This window comes from Anabrus simplex, chromosome 2 (genome assembly GCF_040414725.1).
Source record: "Anabrus simplex isolate iqAnaSimp1 chromosome 2, ASM4041472v1, whole genome shotgun sequence".
In the NCBI taxonomy this organism is placed as follows: domain Eukaryota; kingdom Metazoa; phylum Arthropoda; class Insecta; order Orthoptera; family Tettigoniidae; genus Anabrus; species Anabrus simplex.
Genome location: NC_090266.1, coordinates 507,288,533 through 507,307,033, shown reverse-complemented (window position 1 = coordinate 507,307,033; position 18,501 = coordinate 507,288,533).

Genomic DNA, 18,501 nt, shown 5'->3' with positions numbered 1-18,501 from the left:
TTTTAAATGAAAAAATCTACGGTACGTGTTCAAATATTAACATTAGAAATATTCTCCTGAATTCATCTCCTAAACCCAGATGAAACTTACGTCGTACAGACATTGAAACACAAACTAATTGTTGACCAAAATTCATCACAAAATTTACAGGACACGGTGAGATAATGAAACAAACACTTTATGAAGTGGGTATGTCACATTACCATATGTCCACATCCGATTCCACTGCGAAGGTTGTCACCAGCTTTATCTATGTCTTAGTCGGCCATCATAAATATATTCCTGGATTTGTTATAAATTTTGTATTCCCTTATTCGCATGCTTCTTATCATTAACAAATTTTCTCAATAAACCGAAACTCCTCGACAAAAATTCCGAATAATATTTCACAACACATCTCACGACAATTCTTAACATTGAAAAGACAGTTCCCTTCTCATGAACACACTCTGTAAGACAATTCAAATTTCGTCTAAGATATGCGCTCCGCTTTCCCTTACAGATTCCACGTGCTATGTGACATGTGATCGCGACCCGATTGCACAACTCATTCCTACGTTACAAATACCAGGAAATTTTCATAAATGTTTTAAATTTTATTTCCGTTGGACAATATCGGTATCAAAACACGTCAGATCTTCTGCAGAACATAAATAGACGGTTCCCAAACCAAACAACTAACATCAAAATTTCGTGAAAGAACACTTTGACTGTTTTACCTTCGAAATACATATAAAAAGACAATTTTACTTGACGGAAATAATCTAGCCCTCGACACAAATATCATATTGCCCTCATTAAATATACAAAAAATTAGACACGTACACGCTAATCTCCCCATAATGATTTCCAAAAATATCGTCGCTCGACCGGTAAAAGGTTGTATTCCACAAAGGTCTTCCTATCAATTATTCTCCTTAAGACTGGTCACACCTCCCAGCCACGTATGAATATGCAGTCCATCAGAACAAATTTTGTTGTGTTCATTTTCCTATGCCCGTGTGTAAAGGAAAATGAACTTTACAGTACCGTACTCTAGGAATGTACGTTTGCATTACGTATTTACGCACTCCTAGTGTACAATGCATGTAAGGTTCATTTTCGTTTAATCGTCGACATAGGAGAAAGAACACAACGAACATTGTTCTGATGGACTGCGTATCCATATGTGGCTGGGAGGCGTGACCAGTCTTAAGGAGAAAAATGGATAGGAAGAGTATTGTGGGATACAATGTCTTACCGGTGAAGCGACGATATGAAACTTACGTCGTACATTACAGTCATTGAATCACAAACTAATGGTTGGCCAAAATTCATCACAAAATTTACAGGACACGGTGACATAATGAAACAAACACTTTATGAAATGGGTATGTCACATTACCATATGTCCACACCCGAATCCATTGCGAAGGTTGTCACCAGCTTTATCTATGCCTTAGTCGGCCATCATGAATATATTCCTGGATTTGTTATAAGTTACATTTTGTATTCCCTTATTCGGGAATTTCATGTCCGGCTCCATGGCTAAATGGTTAACGTGCTGGCCTTTGTTCAGAGGAGTCCCGGGTTCGATTCCCGGCAAGGTCGGGAATTTTAACCATCATTGGTTAATTTCGCTGACACTGGAGCTGGGTATATATGTCGTCTTCATCAACATTTCATCCTTATCATGACGCACAGTTCGCCTACCACCGTCAAATCAAAAGACCTGCACCTGGCGAGCCGAACATGTCCTCGGACACTGCGGGCACTAAAAGCCATACGCCATTTCATTTCATTTGGGAATTTCCATGGATGCAGTGGGTTTTACATTTTTCTGAACCTGTAAATAATTACACAAAAATATACCCTCACACGCAAATTGGCTTTTACATATACATATACATATGCACTCGTTTGTACGAATGTTTTCCCGGAATGCTTTATTTGTACGTACAAGAATACCTATTATAATTCATTTCGAAACTTCGTCGTACGCAAGACTGCCTGATTTACCGTCCATGAATTTTAATATTACTCCACATCTGGAATGCCCACAATACTTTTAACTGTTATGACTGACAATATGATTTGTAATTCGAAGTATTTTACTACTTCTTTGGCTATTGCCAAATGCGATCTGACTGACTAGCAAATGTCGAAGACTAAGTTCACTAGTGTTACAGAAATACATTCACCTCTACTGCTGGAGGCTATGTTCCAGCCTAGCCTACACGGCCAAAACCTAAGTCCCGTTTTCGGACTTAGTCTCTAAAACGTTGATTTGGAGCAGATGCAAAGCGGAATGTATTCACTCCGAGTTATCAGGCGAAAATGGCCCGAATTAAGATGGCGGGAGCTGTTTTACTGTATCGTGACGATGGCATAGACTAGACGCTGACAAAATTACATGTCTGCCGCCTTACCGACTATCAGCAGCAGAAGTTAAACATTGGCAAGAAATTAAAGGTGACAGGAAAAATAACACATTACCATCAAACACTTGCCGCTACCTTAGTTACAACAATCAGTTACCCAGAGACCATGAACCAAATTAAGTGTTGGTACGGCAGTAAATTTCTAGTCTACAATAAAGAGAACAAGTTTTAATTATGAACATAACTTACGTATTTATTATTTAAAAATGAAAGAAAGTAAGCCATCTTTATCAGGGAAAACGTCCAAAATTAAAACCACCCGAACTGGGTTACAAAATTAAATGTAGTAGTAAAACCTTAATGTACCGTCCGGACGGAGAAATAAAATTAAATGATACGTTTGCATAACTTCAAAACAACCGAACTTCGTGGGAAATTTTCAACATGTTTCATGCATCGCGTCTTCCAGAAATATTTCTTTTCACAATATTTCTTTAACTTATAAACATTTTCATTACTCAGAAAACACCTCGGTTGATTACCACGGAGATTTCACACGGCCTCCAGTACTTGCCTCGGATGAGAAAATAGCAGACATAACTCGGCAGAATTAAAAGGTAGGGGGGATAAATAAAATTACATTTAAGCAAGCATAACTAAATGAAAAATCCCCAAGAAGCGGAACAATATCCACACCCATCCTTTAAAGAATCTCAACGTCACCAAACAACATCAAACAGTCACTTTCACAACCGGCACCAGTTACCAAGGAGACGTAAACACGCCAAGAACCAAAACAACACGACTCCAATAAGAAAAACATGAAGGTTAAAAGTAAGAATCACAAATACACGGACAAAGTAAAATAAGCAGAAACAGAGGTAAACAAGATACTAAAACGAATCAAGGACTGGCACCCAAGTGAATTCTCGCGTAGTTTTAAAATTATACACAGAAGTTTCATAGTTACTCAATAGAATTAATAAATGAATTTCTTCTAATTAAGCACACTTTCTTTTTACCAAACGGTTTGGATGTATAACAAGGCACATTTTGGAAACCTAACTTAGAAAACCTAAGGTAACTAAATAAAACAGGACGACATAATAAATCCGAGACCCACAACGATACTAAAGACGAAGGATTTTCAACTCATACTTCTTCACGTAGCAGAAACCAGATCCAGGACAGAAATGAAGAAGAGACTAACTTGCATTGTTGAAGTTTGCAGAAGTATGCTAGTATCCATTACTCACGTAAAAGAAATGTACTTGAAATTACTAAATTCATAATTAAAAGAAAGACGTTCCCCGAATCTGATTAAGGATTACTAAGGACTAAATACTTATGCAGAAACACTATTATCCAGTATCCATGTGGTTGATCGGAAAGTGATCTAGAAGTGAGGACGAAACACGTCTTGCCTCCATCGTACTCCAGTGATTACTCAAGCATGGCGACTCACGCCAACAAGCAGCATGGCCCACCACACGGAAAGAGAGAGTCATAGACTCGCCCACAAGAAGACACTACAACTTAGAGCACGTAATCGTACCAGACCAAGAGTAAACATTAAAGTAATATAATCTCATGGTTATAATGACGAAGATGGTATCAAATAAATAAAGTGGGCAGGGCCACGTAGAAAGTACCAGTTGAATACAAGGCGGAAATAATTTTCGAATGAGACTAATTTCTATTGCATGAGTGCAGATTCCAAATATGGTCAGGGAGAGCTAAAACTCGTCACCAACGTGACAGCATGTACAGATAATTTTAACCGGCACTCGTCATAGGGTGTTGAAAAATGTACATTGCTATTTGTTCTATTCATCCAAGTATTAAGAAATTCAATTTAGAAGTCTTTACCTTGCAATCTGAATGTTCATCCAGGACTATGTTTCCGACGATGTCACAGAGTTTTAACAGTCAGGCGCGTCTCTTCAGGATATCTTTTATGTGAGCAGCTAGACACTTCATACCTTTGCCATTAATAACACATGTAGTCCCTGCAAGTTTCCTTCCGTCCATTTCGTCCCAATTCCTCTGCAGCTCAAATAAGACTGGCATGAACTCCCGCCGATCATCATACTCACGATACACCCTGTTGACACGTGGGAATGACGTCATTCCTTCATTCGTGAGAAACAATACTCCCTTGCCTTTCCACGTGTCTAGGCTGAGCAAAAGAAAAAACATGAGTCGAGCTTCTCATGCTGTTTGCCTGCCTGGTTCAAGCTTCCCAAATTTCTCAGTTACGGACTCGGGGTCACCCCTCGGGTTAAAGACTCTGGTTCTTCCTAGCTCAAAGGCGGTGGGCTCAGTTCATAGGGAGTCTTCCAGCATTTGTAAATATTTATTCATTTTTTGTTATTTGATATTTATTGTATGTAGATGAAGTGCTAATGCACAGATTGTGGTTAGGTCAGAACGTTAGTAGTTGTTTTAAAATAGTGGAGAAGTTACTTGAGGACCTAGGTGAATTTCCTACCTGTTTAATCGTTGTCAGAGGGTTAGGTAAGGCCCGAAACAGATGTGGCAGTAGACATCTTTATGTACACAACATGGGAGGAATAATTACCATGCTGTATCAACATTCGGGGGATCCATATAGGTGAACTCTACAGTTAAAATTACGGATATTTCAGTAAATTAATTTATTTTATTAATTTATATTTTTAATATTACAAATGGCGCCTAAGTGTGATGCGAGTATTTGATTTCTTTATTTATTCAAATATTACATTAATATGCCAAAATGGCGAAACACTGAAATGGGGGTAGCACAGTGTGGGATTTACCTCCAATTCTTCTGTTTTCCCTGTACAATGAATGGCCCATCAGAACAGCTGACGAAGTGTAAATATCACTCATACGCAGACGACATCCACTTGTGTATTCATAACAAGGCGAATGACATACAAGGAGCAAACGTGAAATTAAAAGAAAACAAATCGAACATTATCGAATGGACTAGTAGCCACAGCCCGAAGGTAAATCCATCAAAATCACAAGCCATCAAAATAGGATCTAGCAAAGAATATGTGAAATTAGAAAAGATCAACATCCAGCTTATTAAGATAAATGAAACATGTATAATATTGAGAGGCTCCGTTATGAATCTTGGAATAAGTTTTGATAAGTATTTTAGATGGTCGAAGCACGTAAAAAAAATTATGTCAACGTGTATTCCGTTCATTATACTGACGTTACAGAATGAGGGGTTACCTACCTGTCAATACCAAGAAACTGCTCGTTCAATGACTAGTACTACAAATATTTGATTATGGTGGTATAGTCTACAATAAGATAAGTTGCTCACTTCAATGTTCAACGGGCACATAAAGCCTGCAATCGATTTATTCTAAATGTTCACTTCATACGTTCCTTCTTCCATCAGCTACGCTGATCGACTCAAGTACCATTATGTTTCGATTCGTAAAATACTGCAAACAGACAAACCCGATTACCTCAAAATAGATTTCCACTACCTCTCACCCTCAGCTAGAGTACTCTCAAGGCCATCAAAACGATTCTTGCCGTCCACCCCCACTCATCACAGCAGCACGTAAAACGACGCATTTGTATCTGGGACGATACGTTCCTGGAATTCTATCCCGGCTGAAATTAGAGACATAAGTAATGATAAGGAAGTGCTGGAAGTTGTATCTTCATTAATATTAAAGAAACAAAGAAACATCCTCACAAGTGACTTTCTTAGTTAAATATTATGTAAATATAAGGTTAGTAAGATTACACTTAAAATTTATAAGAACTAGTTTTTAATCATAGTAAATATTTTGGAGTGAGTGTTTATGATAACTCAAATTTCAATTAAATTCAGTTTGATATTAATATATATCAAATTTATTTTTAATCTTACATAGTTATAGTACTCAGTATATTGTATTTATGCAAATGTATAATTATATGGTTTGGCATCATGGCAGGCTTCATGGACTGAGGCCCTCCATGTACAGAAAGCCATTCATAAATTAAAAAAATAAATAAAAAATGAATAAATAAATAAATAAATAAATAAATAAATAAATAAATAAATAAATAAATAAATAAATAAATAAATAAATAAATAAAACATTTCTTACAGAGAAATAAGGGGGAGGAAACTAAATTAAAATGTGAAATTTGAAAACTGAAAACATACGTTTAAACATTATAAACATAAAGTACATAAAATAATATACAGTGGTATTACAAACAATGATATTGGTTAATTTTGTTGCAATGAGGAGTCTATATGGTATGTACCTTACCATTAACCGTTGACTACGTTTGCTGCATGTCATTTTATTTCGGGGAAAAATAAAGCAATTGCAGTTAAACCACATCATGTAGTAAATGTAAGCTCTAAAACATTACAGTTCAAATTATCAATATTTAGTTCTTTAGCCATAGTAACAACGTTCATTTAATAATTTCATCGTTTATTTGTAAGTTAGTTAACTCAATTAAAATTAAATTTCATTGTAATATTAAATTGAATTAAATTTTTAAATAGTTACAGTGCACAGTGTACCCGCTTTACGTAGGTGTATAATAGTATAGTTTGGGACAGTAGCAGACTACATAACTTGATCCCCGCCATGTACAAAGGATATTAAACTATTAAATAAACAAATAAATAAATATCCTCGCTTCACCGGTAAAACGTTGTATCCCACAAAGCTTTTCCGATCCATTATTCTCCTTAAGACTGGTCACGCCTCCAGCCACATATGGATACGCAGTCCATCAGAACAATTTCCGTTGTGTTCGTTTACCTATCCCGACGATTAAACAAAAATGAACCTTACATGCATTATACACCAGGAGTGCGTAAATACGTAATGCAAACGTACATTCCTACAGTACGGTACAGTAAGGATCATTTTCCTTTAAATAGCGGCATAGGAAAATGAACACAACGAAATTTGTTCTGATGGACTGCATATCCATACGTGGTTGGGAGGCGTGACCAGTCTTAAGGAGAATAATTGATAGGAAAATATTTGTGGAATACAACGTTTTACCGGTGAAGCGACGATATGTAGTCATCAACATCAGCATGGGATAGGAAATATCTGGGAGTGGGAAGGAAGCGGCCGTGGCCTTAACTAACGTACAGGCACAGCATTTGCCTGGTGTGAAAATGGGAAACTACGGAAAACCATCTTCAGGGCTGCCGATAGTGGGGATCGAACCCACTATCTCCCGGATGCAAGCTCACAGCTGCGGTCCCCTAACCGCATGGCCAATTAGGAGCATTAAGGCTAACCAGATAAGAAATATGGAAATCACAGTAACTTAAGTAAACATATTTCGCAAACAACCTCATTGCACTTACGTGCCATGGTGATTGAACCATATTTTATTAGCAACGTCTGGTTCCATCTGTCATATAATTTACTAGCTGTTGTACCTGTGCTTCGCTACGGGATTCTCAGAAAGACTGACTTTGTGGTTTTCCTAACTGAAGTCAACATATGTCATTACAAAAATGTCAGTAGAAATGTAGCGATTAAAAGCAATGTATACTTTGTATACCGATTTTCATTAAAATAGGACCACTTATAACATAAATATTTCAGAATTAAATGTTAGGCCTTCCCATAACTACCATTTCACTGAGGGTGAATACAATTATTTATGGCCTAGACTGTAGCGGCTTATTTCCCGACTTTGAATAGCGATTTTTCATTAAATTTTCTTTTGCCGTTTTATCGTGATGCGTGGACAGACAGACAGACAGACAGACAGACAGACAGACAGACAGACAGACAGACAGACAGACAGACAGACAGACAGACAGACAGACAGGCATTACGGAAAATTAAAAAGTGCATTACCTCGGTACTGTGGACATGACTGATACATAAATGCCATTCTTTTTAAATTCTGTGCAATGTACAGACAAAACTCTTATTGTATATATATATAGATATACTCATTTAAAAAATTCAACCCCTTTGTCATTCCTGTTTACCCCCTCTTAAGTAGATTTTCCAAACAAAAATATGTGTTTCTTTATTTTGAAAGGAGATTCCAGATACCAATAATGACTGGAAAATCTTTAGTTTTTGTGATACAAGTATCCTCATATACGGCATTGAAACACTTCTTCACCTCTCTTCACCCCCCCCCCCCCTTAGGAGGATTTACTAAAACAAAATGATGAGTGTTTCCTTATTTTAAAGATGATAAAAATACCAATTTTCACGTCTTTAAACTGTTAATTTTTTGAGATATATATATACACTCATTGTAAAAGGTCACCCCCCTTTTCAACCCCTTAGCGACGGGATATCCACAAATCCTCCCTTAGTGAGAACCTACATTGTAATATAAATGTATTCTCGAAATTTCATTTCTTTATGTCGAGTAGTTTTGGCTCGGCGATGATGAGTCAGTCAGTCAGTCAGGACATGCTATATAGGTAGATAGATAGATAGATAGATAGGTATGAAGTCCATCAGAACAATGTTCGTTGTGTTCATTTTCTTACGCGAAAGTGTAAAGGAAAAGTAACTTTAAGTACTGTATACTGTAGGACTGAGAAAATTCCTCGCGCAAACGCAAATTCCCATAGTACGGTACGGTAAGATTAATTTCTCTTCATACAAATGCGTAGGAAAATTAACACAAATAAAATTGTTCTGATGAACTGCATATCCATGTGTGGCTACGATGCGTGACCAGTCTTAAGGAACATAATGGATAGAAAGAGCATTGTGACGTTCATTTGTGAAGCAAATAAACTGTTGCATGGCACGAAGTTCTTCAAGGTAAGGTCTCGAAAGTTTTTGTTACTAATGTTCTTTCACGTAAAAAAGTAACTACATGGGTGACTGTACTCGTAACGTCAGACAACTCAGGGGACAAATGTGATTTGGTGAATTATCAGTGGCAAAACACAACATCATTATTTTGAATTATTATCATTATCATTATTAATATTATTATGATTCCTACCGACGATATACAGTATATATATCTTTTGAATTCCACAAAAATATATCTTTCCAGAATTTTCTATCGATGAAATATGATAATGTTATCATTTCTCTGTTCAGAACGTGAAAATAAGGCTCCCTGGTTCTTTTATAGGGGGAAGAGGGGGAATTCTTTTACTTTGCACTTACACATACTGATGTTTTGGCGACAGTGGGACAGGAAAGCCTGGGAAGGAAGTGTCCGTGACCGTACTACCTCCAAAATCTAAGCTACGTTATCCAAACCGCGTAGGCAGCTTGCTCGGTCCTAGAATATCCTATGACTGGAGTGTCAACGCACACCGTTTTGAAGAAAAGCTCACATGTTCAATTAAAAGAACATTTTAATGACGTGAGGTATGATATTTTAAGAACAAGCCCCGACCGACATTCCCAGACACAGAAGAATTTCCATTATAAAATATAAATTATGTAAGTGGAATGTAGCGGGACTTATTGTATAATGATACCGTAAATTTGTTTTCCTGGAAGTTGTAAACGTTCCCATGAAATAAAACATTTTAATTAATAAAGTAAAGAATCCTTTCACTGAAGCATTCCAAACATTTAATTAAATTGAGTTCCTCAATCTGATTAAATAATAATAGCTTTGGGATTTGGCTATGCAGTATTGGTCGTGTGGTTGTAGTCTTGCATTCAGTTAGTATGACGTTAAAACGCTAGGAAGCCTCGTGTCGGTAGATTTACTGGCACGTAGAAGAACTCCTGCGGGACAAAATTTCCCCACCTCGGTGTCTCCAAAAACCTTAAAGGTAGTTAGGGGTACGTAAATCTAATAGCATTATTATTATTATTATTATTATTATTATTATTATTATTATTATTATTATTATTATTATTATTATTATTATTATTAATTCTCCATACTTGTACTGCTTGAATGAAAGGAAAACACTTACGATTGTGATACGCGTGGATATTGCCCTGTAGAGGCCTCACTATTGGGAATGTAACCGTATGTTGAAAAATGTCAAGAGATTGTGAAAAGGGCAATTTTCAAGGGACTATTCGGTAGGGAGCCGGAACGTGACCGCCGAGATAACGGAAGCCACGGCCAAAAAGAGTTGCAAGCTTACAACATAATGTCAGCTTTTGCACATCGGTTCCAGAAAACAGGAATGTCCTCGCGATCCTGAGGTTGTAGCTTGGTTGAGAGATGTGCTGTGTTTATGTTGCAGCGTTGGGAAGACTTTGACAGGATTGTGAGCTGCGCGTTAGTTCCTTATTTTGTGCCATATAAGTAACTTTTTTTTTAGATGGACCGCTTAGGCACTCGGTCAGTTATGAAAAAGTTTTTAATCTTAGAGTAGCAAGGCAGGTCGCGGATGCGTGCCTAATTTATATAGGCAGACCTATATATTTTGTCCAATGTCCAGGGACTCATTGGAACCTCAAAAGGCACCATCAAAAGTGCGGATAACTATTTTGAAATCAGCGGGCGTGATAACTCAGTTCCAATGGTTCTGTCTTCTAATCAAGACGGCCGAGGCTTGAATCGCAGTCGATGCATGAAGCATTTTTAAAATGGGAAGTCACGTTCTATTGATTCGTATTCTACTTAAAACACTAGATCCCGTCCCTTACCTTTCTTCAGTACTTTTGAGCCATAACCGTATCATTCGTTGTGGTATATTTTGAGTATTCTCCCTTAAATGGGGAGTGGATACAGTGGCATACCCACAAAATATTTTCAATGGGTGCCGTATAAGTCCAGGCCAGTAGCGTGCATACAACTTTTCCTTGGAAGGGGTTGTGTAAAGATGTTTTTTATTTTTAGTTCGAATTTGCTTTACATCGAACCGTAGGTCTTATGGCTAGGAGTGGGAATGAAGTGGCCGTGGCCTTAATTAAGGTACAGTTCCAGCATTTGCCTGGTGTGAAAATGGGGAAAACACGAAACACCACCTTTAGGGCTGCCAAAAGTGGGGTTCGAACCCACTATCTCCCGGATGCAAGCACACAGTTGTTCGCCCTTAAAAGCACGATCAACTCGCCCGGTGGATATGAAAAGAAAGCTGGTCCTACCGAGAGCGGTGACGGATCTTCAGTAGATATTGATGGTTTTGATTTTTACCATGCACAATCTTAGCTTCTGTACTCTTAACATAAACTGGCTGCATTACTGAAACTGTTCGTAATGATAATATCGTTCTTTGCTTGTGAGGAAGTAGAATCTTCATTTAATTTGTCTTCTTGAAAAAAGGAACCACTTTGGTACTACGCTCTGTGAAGGTCGTAGATATTTCGATTACGGGAGACTCAAGGCCAACTCTAAAGCACCCACAAACCAGGCTGTATCTTCCCCATCCCATGCCTTTCTTAAGTCTGCCAATGTCGAGAATCGAATTCAGGATGCCTTAAGTCAAATTCTAAAACGAGGAGGCCTAAAAGTAATACTGGAGGTCCCAGGTTAGATTCACTGCCAGGTCAGGGATTTTTACCTGTATCTGAGGCTGGTTCGAGGTACACTCAGCCCACGTGTTTATAAATGAGGAGTTGCCTGACGGCGAGGTGGCGGCTCCGGTCTAGAAAGACAAGAATAACAGCGGAGAGGATTCGTCGTGCTGACGACACGACACCACGTAATCTGCAGGCCTTCGGGCTGAACAGCGGTCGCTTGGTAGGCGATGGCCCTTCGGGGCTTTTACGCCATGGATTTTGGTTTGGAGAAGTGAACAGAGAAGGAAGCGACACCTTCCAGCTAGTTCTTCCGTCCGGTCTCGTGTATTTAGGACAGTTGGAAAACGTACGCCTTAATAAATGCTCATCACAAAACCTTTGTAAAAATACTAATTGCATCTATTTATATCTACAATCAGAAACGACTAATTTTCATGTGGCTCAGTTGGTTGAGTTCCTGTCCTTCTGAATTCGAGTTCGCAGGTTCAAATCCCGGCTTGGGTCAGTGGCCCTTAAAACGGTGTTGAAATGGCTACAGCTCTATATCGTTGGTTTCTGACATGTTAATAAAAATTATACATACAAATATTAGCGACACAAAACTGTAACTTTATACTACTACATTCTGTATCCCAGGCTTGCAAGGGAAACTAAATAAAAATTTGTTTTACGTCGCACCGACACAGAGAGGTCTTATGGCGGCGGTGGGATAGGAAAGGAAACGGCCGTAGCCTTAATTGAGGTACAGCTACAGCATTTGCTTTGTGTGAAAACGGAAAACCACGGGAAACCATTTTCAGGGCTGCCGACAGTGGGGTCCGAATCCACTATCTCCCGGATGCAAGCTCACAGCTGCGCGGCCCTACCGCGAGGAAAACTAATAGGACAAGGTAAACCCTACCTAGCATATGTTGTGACGTGTATTTCTCTTTACAAACTTCAATATTTATTCCCATACCCCTTATATTCTATATTTTTATTTATTTATTTATTTATTTATTTATTTATTTATTTATTTATTTATTTATTTATTTATTTATTTATTTATTTATTTATTTATTTATTTATTAGTGCCTTTTTACAGTGGCGAAGTTAGGGTTCGAGGACCTCTCGCACACTTAACCACATACTAATCAAAATGTTAAGTAAAATACTGAGATACTTAAAATACTTAAAACTACATAAATGAATCGAATTGAAAAGAAATGTAAATAAATTACTAACTAAATTAATATTAAAGCTAATTTGTATTAGAAACTGTTAAAAATGACTAATTTTCAGGCACGCACACATTCATACTTCAACCTCAGTCAGCTGTCCTCAGCAGGTAGTCTCGGCTGGTGACCTTAAATCTTGATAAAGTGCTAGTTTCTCCGACCTGAGCTGGCAGGGAATTCCATAACCTGGCGCCGGTCACCACGAATTATCTATTACTTTTATTTGTGCGGTGCACTGGAATAGGAAGAAAGGATCTAGAACGTGTATTTAAGTTGTGAAATGAAGATAAAGATGTGAAATTAGAAGAAATATACAGTTACTGACTTTCAGCTAACGCTGTAAACACCATCGTTAAAATGTTTAGCTGCCGACGTTTATCAGGCTTCAGCCTTGAGACAGCCTGGTAATGTGAGGTGATATGAACATCGTACCCGACATTGTAAATAAATCGCAGACAGGAATTCAGTGCTCGTTGAAGTTCAAGTGTTTTTTCTCTCGTCATGTCAACTAAAACAACGTCACAATAATCAAGAATTGCGATAGTGAGTGTCTGTCTTTGTTTGGACTTAGCTCAAATGGAAATACATCCCTCTGCCGCTTAACAGGGTGAAGCACTCCAAAACTCTTTTTACGTATTTCTTTCGTGTGATCAGACCAATGAAGTATTTCATTCATAATTACGCTGAGATTATTAACCGTTTTGCTGTAGGGAATAATGTTACCATTCAGTAGGATAGGCGGGATTGAAATATTATTTGTGCAGCTCAGTAATTTTCGTGATCCAATTATAATTTCGTTTTGCATATTGTTCCCGTAACTAGGTCTAGCCGGTGAACAACAGACACTCCAGGGGTGCTCAGTTCGGCAAGATTACTGACTGAATAAATATAAGTGGCAGGATTTTACATGAGGTCCGGAAATAAGAATATTTAATATTCAGTATAATAATATAACATAATTTATTCAAAATCAAATAAAATTTGCCATCCTGATTATCTATGATTAAGTTAAATTACTGATGACTCGACGTGACATAAAAATAATTCAAACAAATGGGGTGGTACACGTGACTACCTTGCCCTACAATTCTAACAGAGTTATTTTCAGTATTTTACATATTTCGTTTATTAATATTAATTTAATTATTTGAAATGTTTGGAATCTTGAAAAATGAGGGTGGTGTATCAAATTCCTCGAACAATCTAAAAAACACATTACATTTTAATGAAGTGTGTGAGATAAAATATTCAAAATTTGCAGTTTACTTCTTCTCATATCAAAATATTATTGAAGTTACGTTTATTAAATATTTATTATCATTAACTTGACCTTGAAAATGCTCGGCAGAATAGTAAAAATTAACTCGAGACGTCGAGAGTATCTGCTCAAAGTCTTTCCCACTTATCTCCTCGTGAGAACTAAAACATATCGTTACTATTACGTGGTCGTCCTTAAGAAATTGAAATTAATTATTCCTCAAAAAATCATGAAATCAAAATAATTCACGGCGTAGGAATACTGTCAAAATTATAAATTAAATGCCACTAAACTGTCACAGATCATCCCCTCTGTTAACACATCACATCTGAAATGCACGAGAAATATCTTATCACTAGGAAATCTGACTAATTCTACCAACTATCTACAGGAAGATTTCTAAAGAAGATATATTTACAATATCTACAGCGCGTTCATGTATAAATTAACATAATCTCTCTCTCCATTAGGTCCAAATATAAGTGTCATTGAAAATGTTAAGTCTCCACGTGAGTACGAATTCTGGCTATAAAATGTGAGCTCGCCTGGTATCGAACTATAATCTTATCAGGATATTTATTTCAGGACCTACTTTCCAAATTTAACGTCCTCCAGTAAGATTCACACATGCATTAGAAGCTTTGAATTAATGACTTACATAAGTTATATCAGGATAAGCTCATTCCTAAATATTAAGACAGAATTCTGGAGTACATCGATCGACATATACTTATTATTATCATCATCGGAAGACTTTATCACAGTGGCTACACCTTATATAATCTCGAAGAACCATTATCCATTTCCTACCATGATCAACACCATGTATTGCAATATCGTCACACTAACACGCGACAATTCACTATCATAAGACTCACATCACATGTACTAATTCCACATAAATTTCACGTGCATTAACAACATTATAATGACGACTAATATTCAGACAAACCGCGTATCACACAATGTGTAGTCAGAAAATTATGTAAGAACGTGTTATTTTCCAGGAAACAAGTATTACTCACATCAAATTCGTCTCGATGACTAAATAAACCATTATGAATTAGATATCACTGCTCACGTACTCCTAAAAAATCTATAATCTTATTCTGGAATTAATATCCTGATGACATACTACAATTACCACGAGGTACAAATGTAAGTCCAAATATCACGGAAAATCGAAAAATATTGGGAAAATATTACCTCAATAAATTCCTACGACACATATTAACTCACTAACGCAATGAAATTCGTTAAATAAGAAAGGATGGTTAAGATAACACATGGATAACTTCAACTGATCTGTCACATCAGAACTCAATAACACGTGGTCAGGAATCTGAACAAGAACACGAATTAAACTCCAAGTCCTATGTTGAATATTAGGGCACGATCTGTAGAATATCATTAGAAAGAAATCAACTACAGACTACAAGACCACACCAAAAGAATAAGAGTAGAAATAAAGTGCTACAAAGAACAGATATAAATAAGACGTAGTCGACTTAATTTATACTGTAGTCTTCATGTTGAGCTCCTGGCGTCCTCAATCGAACATTCTAGGGTTGAAATCCTTGCATTTCTCCGCTGTTGGCGCCGATCCGTTGACTTAGTAATTCATGATGGAATATGTGTTGAATCGGGTACGAACTCCTATCTTCTTGTGATGAATGCTGTTGAGGTCCTCTTCCGCTTTACAATTCCTGATGATTTTGCTGAAACTTGTACAGAATAAATTAGAAAAACTCTTAAGCACAATCTTGCAAGTTGTTATAGAAAAACACGCACTTTAATTATTTATCTGTTCTTTTCAACGTCTGTTGGTTGAACACTAATAGTAGTCGTAGGCTGGCACAATTTAAGTAGAGGCTTAACGCTGGAAATGCGTCCACTATTCCCGGCGATGACGGTATCTTCACTGACGTAGATCAATATCCCAGGTGTCACTGAAGAATAACTGCGATGAAGTGAGCTGAAGTGAGTATCAGCTAGAAGTGAGGCGAAGTGATTGTGTGCGTGCGTATGACTCACTTTAAGTAACGTAGTACTCCACTCATCGTACGAAGTACGAGTCAGTTCAAGTACTGAATTCTTATTTGTTCCTGTAATTAAATTCAGATTACTTACACCATTGCGCCATTCAAATTAAATATCAATTCAGTTACTAATTATTACAATTCACACGTGATATCATTAACACTGTCCAGTCAAGTTTCACTTTTATACACCTTCATAAATACACATATCACGCCGTCGATGTTATTAAAAATATTTCCTTTAATTTCAACCAAGTACAATTGCACGCGAACATATTTCAGGCAATTTCTTCTCTCTTCCTTTTTTATTTCTATTTTTATTTTCTGAACCAGCTAGAGCTCCCCCTTCAGGATGGAAACAGCTCGCCACCTTGCTCAAGGACAAGTGCGTGCCATGCCGACAAAGAATTAGACTCATGACACACTGCCCCATATTGAACCAGCTGAGACAGAGCATAGATCACAATATATACTGAGAGGTCGGAGGTCATTGAAATCTTGTCTTACAGTGTCGATACATTTGAAGATCGTCAGCATAGAGGTGGTGTGTAACACAGATGGTATTCATTGATATAAATACAGAAAGTAAGGGCCCGAGAATACTGCCCTGGCAGGCAGGCAATTACCCTACTATCACTCGAAATTGAGTTGTGCAGTTATCATTATAATGCCAGGCCCATTTTCCTACTTCCAGCCAGCTTACTGCCAGGCACACCAAGTTGGTGAGTTTCCATCAAAATAGCAGGCCACTATGCCTAATGCCAGTCACATTTTAGATGAGGACATTTCTTTATAATGGCGGGCACCCTTGCCTGCTGCAAAACACAATCGGGTAGGGGAGTTTTAAACAAAACTGCATGCTCACTTGCCTTCTGCAAGTCAAATCGAGAAGGGAACTATTCATTACAATTGTAGGCCTTCCTCACTAATGACAGTAACACAGGATTTGGAGAAGGAACCCTTTCCTACTGCCAGTCAAAGTCGGTGTGGGGAGTACTGATTGCAATAGCAGACACACCCTTTCTCGATCGCTACAAATCGACATCAGTGAATATATATAGATCGACATACGAAAGTATATGCGTGTTTACAATATTGAAGACCTTCATTTACAGATTAACTGCTACTAAACGTACGTCATACCGACAAAGGATTATACCATAAGACACGCCGGATTTAGTGGCCTAAATGGCTGGTCCTTTGATATGTCATCTATTCTTGGGTCAGACTGAGTTAGAAACGTGGAACAGGGTAAAGGTTTTGTAAGATTATCTCACATTACATTACTTTTCGCATAATTATGTGACAGCTACATACATAGCATTTGGCTCACATATGGCTACTGGGTGGGCCAATTTTCGTGAAGAGTTTGATGATTCTGTGTTTCATATAAGTAATTGAAAGTATGAATTATGCATGTGAAAATTCCAAATTGACTTAACATAGATTAATAGAGAAAAATCAAACGTAAAAGGGATACAGATTACGGCAAAAAATCATAAGACCAAGGTTGTGGATCATTCCAAATTGAACGGAGATTGTGCAATCCCTTATGTGATAGGAATTTCCGAAGGTCTGCACCATCATTAAAATTGCCTGCATATTCGTCGGGGATAAAAAGTGAAAAATTTAATGATCTAGGATGTTTTCCGTTCGTTACAGGCTAAAACGTATAATATTGTCAAATTTCAATTATCTCCTTTTTCTTCTGGCAGATTATGCCGCAATCTGGATTTTGGGCGGGGCGGGTAAAAATTAGGACTTTCAGGAAACTAAACCAAAAATTATGGAGATGGTCATTATTACCCCTTAAACGGAAAGCTGTACGAAATTTTCGCCAAAATAGTCAGTGTAGAGGCACACAGTCGTTACGATTTGATTTATATAGATAAGGAATCTGCTCCATGTAAAACAGATTTTGGGCTATGTCGCTGGACTTAACCTGCAAAAGTGACCATTCATGATATCTCCCTTATTAATCATCCTTGACGAAAAAATGCACATGAAAAAAAAAGTTTAGAGGTGGAATTCCATCACGTTTGGTCGATTTCCAGTCAGGTTGGTCGTGTTCTGTATATATTGTGGAAGAGCAAATTAACCATTTCGGTTCCCTATAAACTGCCAGTCCATTCCGGAACATGAAATGTTATTTACATTTAAAACCTACCTTTGGACAGGTGGGTGCTAAATATAAATTTTGGTTCGAATGTCTTCAGT